We start from the raw sequence: 8170 nt of genomic DNA on the forward strand, positions 1-8170 counted from the left end.
TGAGCTACATCCCTGGTCTCAAAACTGGGCTTTAAGTTGTGACCCACCTGCCTCGGCCTCCCACAGTTCACACAGCTGTGTGCCACCATGCCTAGCTCTCAATTAGATATTAAATTACAATTGAGATTAGTGCTGTGAAAGAGTAGTACATGATTATATGTAAAGTATGAGTGGGAGATTAGGCCAGGATGGACTATTGGCCCAAACTCAACTGATCAGTTTTGTTTTGTTTTTTGCCTAGTAATAATAGATAATAATACCCACTTGTATAGTGCTTATTGCTTTAAATTATTTTATATAGCCTAAAAGATTTAATTATTTCCACGAACTATTGATAGAACATTATCACCAGTTTTACAGATGAGGAAATTAAGACACAAAGTTAAGTAACTTGGTCCAGGGCACATGGCTAGTTAGTGGTGGAGCTAGGATTTGAATCCAGATAGCTGGATCCAGATCCTGGGTCACTATCCTGAGGGTAGGAAGATGAGGTAGTAATTTTCTGCCATTTGATAAGAAAAGCACAGAAAACTGGTTTTCATGCATAGGGAGAAGAATGAAGGGCGAAATACAAGGAGAAGCAAAAGCAAAGTCTCTTTTTGGTGGAGCCTCAATTATCTCCTGTTACGTCCTTTTTTTTGCAGTACTGGAGATCAAACTCAAGACCTTGCACTTTCAAGGCAGGTACAGTGCCACTGAGCTAAATCCTCAGCCTGTCTCCTGTTATATCTTGAGACACCTTCAGCAGGATCTTTTGAATATGACATAATTTCTGAACTTTATTCCCAGAAGTGTGATCAAGTGTCATCCATCTCTCCTCCTAGGATGAAGAGTATATATTGTGTCAGATAGGTTGTGTTTTGCTGTAAAGTTTAGAACACTCCTACCCTCATAGCTAAAGCAGAACTTCCCAACTAATTTACTACCACCACTTGTGTGCCATAAGTAGTTTGCAGGCATGGCCAAGTTATTGATCCCCACAGACTCTGGGGCAACTAGGCAGGGCTTGAGGTAACAAAAGTTCAGGCCAGTTGCCTCTGGCTGTAAGCACTCTGAACATTTACAACCAGTATCATTTTCTATGTGTGTCATGACTGGACAAGGTGGAGAAGTACCATCTTAAGGAGTACACTTCTACTTTTCTCATGAAATAGGAAGTTTGGGCTCTTTCTGCCACCATCTTGATTTGTGTTCCCTGCACAGGTGTGGAACTAAATCTGACAGTGATGAATCAGTGTCAGAGCTCAAAGATCAAGATTCCACATGGGCAACCACATAAGGAACCCAGTGGGCAGCAGCAGCTTAAATCTATGAAGAATGTTAATAAAGCAAAAGAAAGTTGGAATAAAAAGAAGGCATGGAAGACTACTTCCAAACTGGGCCTTTGGCAGGTTATAGATGTTACTAGAGTCACTATCCCAAAATATAGGAATATCCACTTTCCTCTTTATGCTCATAAACCCAGATGTCTATAAGAGCCCACCTTCAGATTCCTATATAGTTTTGAGAAATGCCAAGATCAAGGATTTTTATCATTAAGCATAGGTAGGGTAGGAGTTAGTAGGAGCTGAGGAATTCAAAGTTCAAGGTGAAAGGGCTGGGGTTTTAGCTCAGTGGTGCCACCACCTGCCTCACAAGCACAAGGTCCTGAGTTTGATACCCTGTACCAAAAAAAAAAAAAAAAAAAGGCAAAGTTCAAGGTGAAGTTGTCTTAAACATTTAGGAACCCAGATACTCTAAAGACTTAAGAAAGAGGATACCAAGTTCAAGGGCAGCCTGGGCACCTTAGGGAGACTGTCTCAAAATGGAAAATAAAAAAGGGCTGAGGATGTAGCTGAATAAGAAGGCCCTGGGTTCAATACCCAGTATCCCTCCAAATAGGGAAATTACACAGATTCCAATTGTGCAAAAGAAGACTGATGAGGAAGTTGATAAATCGGGTGTGAAATTTAAAGACATAGAATTGATGATGCGGGCATGATGGCACGTGACTGTAGTCCCAGCTACTCAGGAGTAGGATTCCTTGAACATAAGAATTCAAGGCCAGCCTGGGGACCAGTCTCTAAATAAACAAAGAAATGAATGAATGAATTGGTGTTGTCATGACCAAATGTGTCAGTCTTGTGTCAGTCAGGGCAAAGGCAATCTAAGCCCTAAGAAGAACAATAGTAATGATCTCATACGTCCTATTATACAATTAACAATTTAACCAGCTGAAAATGAGAACTTTTTTTTTATGTGTCAAGAAAGTGACTGCAGCTTGGCTTGAAATATGTACTGTTTCTATCATTAATAAAGTTATAGCTTCTTGGGTGAAAAAAGTTTGGGGTGAAGAATTTTCAGGTTGTAGTGTAGCAGTTCAGCAAAGTCATCAAAGAGAAGACCTTTACTTCTTCTATTCTACTGTTCCTGAGATGGGGTTTTAATTTTATACTTATCACCACATGGTTGTAAGATAGCTTCCCCACCTCCAACTACCATGTTCTAACACAACTGTGCTCCAATTAGGAAAAGGTATATCAGGGGACTCTTCTGATTCACCAGCCTCTTTTACCAGAAGACAAAATCTTTCCTAGAAATTCCCCAGCATGTTTCTTCCTCCAGAAGGTCTTTGAGAATGGTTGGTAAGTAACGAATGGTACTGTCTGCTACTTTTGTTAGATAAAATAAATGAAATATATATGCAATTGTTTTGGGATTTCATTGTAGTGGATTTTTTTTTTCAGTTACTGGAGATGAATGTTGGGGCACTCTACCACTAAATGACATCTGCAACCCTTTTTATTTTCTGTATTTTAAGACAGTGCAACTAAAGTTGCCCAGGCTGGTCTTGAACTTTTTTTTTTTTTTTGGTACCAGGGATTGAACTTGGGACCTTGTGCTTGCAAGGCAGGTGGTAGAACCATTGAGCTAAATCTCCGGCCCTGGTCTTGAACTTTAAATCCTCCTTCCTCAGCCTCCCATGTAGCAGGGATTATACGCATGCTTACAACATGGTGCTGGCTTCTAGTGAATTTTCAATAAAGTTGTTTATCTTAGTCTGTTTTCTTGCATCATTGAATATATGAGTTGATGTGACTAGCTCAGTCAAACTAGGAGCTGCCAAGTCCAAACTGATCTACAGACATGTGGAACACTTAATATCTCTGTTGTGCTGATTCTGTTGTTGAAAGCTTTCTGCTCTCGTGTTCTGGTATCATTATGTCGGAAGCTTATGCTTAAAAGTCCATATGAATTCAAAGTAAATTAGTTCTATAGGCAGCAATTTCTCTCATTAATTTGGGACTTTTCTTGGGTAATCACAAATGTCATCTTTAGTTCATCCATGGCTTGGAACTGGAAAACTTTCTTATTTATTTCAAAGAGAATATGATAGGGCAGGAGCTATAGCTCAGTTGTGGAGCACTTGCCTAATGTCCACCCTGGATTTGGTCCCTAGCACTGCCAAATTTAACAATTAAATCAAATCTAAAAATAAAAAGTCAACATGGTAGATAACAAAGAAAAGGCCAAAACTGCAGGATTAAAAGAGAGAGCTCCTTGTAACAATATATAGTAATCTAAATGTAGAAATCAAGGATTTTGATTTTGTTCCTGCTTGCTAATCCTATTCCTAAATCTTATTCTAATAAACAGCATCACCATACATTTGACTGCTCAAACCAACTACTTATGAGAAATCTTTTCCTGACCTCCAATGTCAAATCTATCAATAAATCTTATCTATTTTACCACCAAAATTTATCTCAAATCTATCCACTTATCTCCATTTCCACTGTTCCCTGTCATTTGTGTTTTGGGCAGCTATAGTGGCCTCTGAATGTTATTTCTGGTTCTACTTTTATGTCCTTTCCAACCCATTTTCTCCATATCAGCCAGGGTATGTTTAACAGATCACCATGAATCTCAATGGTTTTACAAACCAGTCCTTTCATTTGCTCATGGTTCTGTGGATTGCCAGAGCAGGGTTCAGCTGAGACAGTAAGTCTGTCTGCCATGTGAAATGAGCTGCACTTGTTCTCCTGATTGATGTTTGGGCTGGAGAGACCAAGATGGTGCCACTCACATGTCTGGCCCCTCATCTGGGATGGCTGAAGCACTGGGGCCTCTGTATTCATGCTCTGGAATACTTCAGGGTCTCCTCGCCATATGCCCTCTCCAGCAGGCTAACCCAGACTTCTTTTCAAGTTGGTTGCTTTAGTTCCCTCTCTCATCACTGAGTCACAACATCCTCCACTCACAGATCTAAGTAGGAAAGGTTAATTTTGGCTAACAGTTTGTAGAGGTTTCAGTCTATAGTTGGCTGGCTCCAAGGCATGGCAGCATGGCAGAGGAGAAACAGCTATTGGCATGGCAGCAGGAAGCAGAGAGTGATCAAGGAAGGAGGGAAGGAGATAGATCCTTCCAGGCCATGTCCCCAATGACCAACCTCCTCTGACCAGGCTTCACCTCCCAACATCACATTTAGCTATAAACTCATCAGTGAACTAATCCACTGATGAGTATCATGCCCCCATGATCTGATCACCTCCCCAAAACCCCACCTATGAGGCCATGAGGGGACATCTAGATATAAACTATAACAGTAGCTCAAGCTTCCAAAAAAGTTACAAAAAGAAGCAGCCATGCCTCTTATGGTCCAATCTCACAAGTGGCACCATGTTCCTGTCACTTCTACTATATTCTATTGGTTAAAGCAAATTACAGAGCGTGCCCAGATTCAAGAGGAAGGAAATACAGAGTCTGCTAAAAAATGTATACATATTTTAGGAAAAGAAAAACTTGTATACATATTTTAATGCTAAATTTATTGAGACATCATGAGTTTAATACAAGTCACCTTTGGCCCCTACAATTAGAAGAGGTGCTCAGAGTGGTGGCCATTAGCCAGATATTTATTATTTTTCTTTTCTTGAAGTGTGTACACATTTTTCTGGCAGACTTTGTAGATAGGAGGAGTGGCAAAGTCACATTTGCAAAAGAGCATGTGGGATGGAACGGATTGTTGTGGTATCTGAGGAAACACTCTAACAGAATGCAGTGTTAGAAAAGTAAACCATACAGGTCACCTCTCTTCTTAAAACTCTTCAATGCTTAGGCAAAATCCCACCTTGGAAAAAAAAAAAATCCCACCTTGGCTGGAAAGATGACCTGTGCCTGGAGCCTACCATCCTCCTTTTTTTTTAATCACACTGATCTTTCACTTCCTCCAACACCAAGCCCTGGTCCTCCTTAGCTTTTCTTTTGGCCAGCACACCATCAAAAGGAACACTCTCAAAAAAAAAAAAAAAAAAAGGAACACTCTCCTCCCTGACTTTTACTTTGCTGGCTCTTGCTCATGGTCAACTCCAATATCACCTTTTCAGAGAGGTCACCTCTTGCTGTCCTATCTAAATCAAGTGACTTCCCTTACCTCAACCCCAGTTACTCTTTCACTGACCCCCGTTTGTTTCCTTCAAAGCACAGTCTTGAACATCCCATTGCCCTTTAAAAAAAAATTGTCATCTCTTAAAAGGATGCACTTATAAAATATGAATATGTTTAGTGGCTATGAGCATGTTTATACATTTAAAGGCAGAATGTTAAGCCTCTCAGCTACTCAGAATGCTGAGGCAGGAGAACTATAAGTTTGAGGTCAGCTTGGGCAACTTAGTGAGACTGTATCTCAAAATAAGATTTAAGGGCCAGGGATTTAGCTCAGTGGCACCATCCCTGCGTCGCAAGAGCAAGGTCGTGTGTTCGATCCCTGGTACCAAAAAAAAAAAGTTGAGGAGGTAGCTCAATGGTGGATTGTTTCCCCAGCATGTGGAAGGCCCTGGGTTCAATCCCCAGTACTGAATAAGAAAAAAAAAAGGTAAGAGTAGTTCTCTCTAAGGAAACCTGGAGACTATAGGTCAGGGAAAGGAGATAAATTTTTTTCAATAAATATTCTTTTGTGTTGCTTGGCTCTTTTACCATATGTATGTTTTTAAAATAGTAAAACATTATTTTCCTAAGATCTCTTTCATGATGGTGTGCCTCAGTGAAAATGATTTAATGATTTGTAATAATTTCATCAGGTCATCGACTGCCTTAGGTGAAACAGAGGCTTTGAGGTGCACAGTTGTGAAATGTGATTGGCTTCCCTGGATAAGAGTCCAGCAAGATTCTGCAGAAGGCTCTTTCCTTTGTTTGCTTGGAGAGGGAGAATGAATAACTTTAAATACATATTTTAAAAGGAAACATGAAAAGCTTTCAACATGTGAATCTGAGGAACCAGACTCACTGCCACAAGATGCCTCAAAATACCCTCAGATTCAGGCTGCAGGGTGTATTTAGTTGCTTGCCCTAGTCAGGATTATAATTACTCTGCCTACGCTGTACAGGTTTCTTTTAAATAGCTCTTATATTCTCTGTGACAAGACATCTAATTGGTAATAGCAAAATAATTCACTGAAATACGGAAACAAACTTCTGGCTTTTAAAATTCAGAATTTCGGGCTGGGGATTTAGCTCAGTGGTTCTGGCGCTTGCCTCACAAGTGCAAGGTCCTGAGTTCGATCCCCAGTACCAATAAATAAATAAATAAATAAATAAATAAAATAAAATTCAGAATTTCAAGCAAAGTACATGTAGATTTTGTACTTTAGCATAGAGTATAACAGAGCCATATAAACCAGAAAGGGCAGTAAGCACTATTTGTATTCCTAACAAAAGGAATGACGATAATCAGCAATTTTAACCAAAAGTCTTCTATCTTTTGTTGGTTAGGAAACTTTTCGGGGTTCATTTTCTTCCCTCTTCCTCTTAGTGAATTCTGTAAATTAAATGCCTGAGACAACCTCATCTATGTGAGTTTTGCTTTTTGACCTAGGAGACTGGCAGCCAGCCCCTCCCTTGTCTTCCACCCTTTTCAGTTGAATGGCTGTAATGTATACTTTAGCCTGGCCATTAGAAGGAATAAGGCCGAGTTTGTTGGCACTTGATTGTAATCTCAGCTATTCAGGTGGCTGAGGCAGAAGGATCATCTATTGGTGTAGGCAAATTAGTGAGATCCTGTGTCAAAATGAAAAATAAAAAGAGATGGGACTGTAGCTCGGGGGTAGAGTTAAACTGGGTTCATTCTTCAGTACTGCAAAAACAAACAAACAAAACATGAATAGTTGTGTGTAAAGGCTGAGTTCTCAAGTAGTTCCAGGATCCACTCCCTGTGATACCTTGGGTAAATGGTTTAACCTCAGTTTCCTTATCTATTAAGTAGGGGAAATAATACTACTTAATATTATGATGTTCACATTATTTTGGAACAGTGCCTTATTCATGGAAATTCTTAGGGGTTGTTAGTCTCTTAAATTTTAATGGCCAATAGACGAAGCTCGTCTTTTATGATGTTACAAAATGTCTCTTTAATTTAAGAGGCTTTTTTTTAGAAAGAAGACTTAGTAGAAATAAAATAAGCATTAACTAGTCATTATATTGTAATCCCTTCAAATCTTCAGAAAACCCTGGAAGGATGAAGGCCTACAAATTATTGTCTTGCTCTTGAGTGTCAGCTTATTCCTAGTTGCTTTTTTGTAGCCCACAGTTCTTTTTTAATGCAGTAGTGAGGATTGAAACCAGGGCCTTCCTACTAAGCTACAACCCCAGTCCTTTTTATATTTTTTATTTTGAAACAGGGTCTTGCTAAGATGCCCAGGCTAGGTTTGAATTTGCAATCCTCTTGCTTCAGTGCTGGGATTACAAGCACGTACCACCATGCATGGCTCACAGTTCATATTCAGCTCACTCTGCCATTTCCCATTTCCCAAGCCCAAACTTGGCTTCTCGCTCTTTTTTTTTCCCCATTCTTTATTGGTACATTTTAGGTATACAATACAGTTACATTCATCATTGGGATCTTGTACCTTTACATGATGTATCTTGGTTCTTATTTTTTCCCCATTCCCCTGCCCTCCCTTCCCTATTTACAAAGACTTTGTTTCCATTTTTTCATTTTCTCTTTTCCCTTCTTTTCTTTCCCCCACCCCTCCCACTTCCCCTACTCCTTTAGACCTTTTCTTCCTATTTCACAATATCAATTATACATTTTGATCCTTATTTACACTTTTAGTTTTTCACACCAGAGAAACTATTCAATATTTACACGTGTGTCCTATTTATTTCACTTAAGAGGATGGCCTCAATGTGCATC

General features: G+C 39.6%; 1 pseudogene; it reads left to right on the forward strand.

Annotated features, from left to right (window-relative positions):
- The first annotated feature begins 958 nt into the window (after window positions 1–958).
- Window positions 959–1981, forward strand: LOC101701440 (nascent polypeptide-associated complex subunit alpha pseudogene; annotated as a pseudogene).
- Window positions 1982–8170: the final 6189 nt, after the last annotated feature.

Source organism: Heterocephalus glaber, unplaced genomic scaffold (genome assembly GCF_053883595.1).
Source record: "Heterocephalus glaber isolate CG9 unplaced genomic scaffold, H.glaber_assembly_v1.0 deba00001523, whole genome shotgun sequence".
Classification (NCBI taxonomy): domain Eukaryota; kingdom Metazoa; phylum Chordata; class Mammalia; order Rodentia; family Bathyergidae; genus Heterocephalus; species Heterocephalus glaber.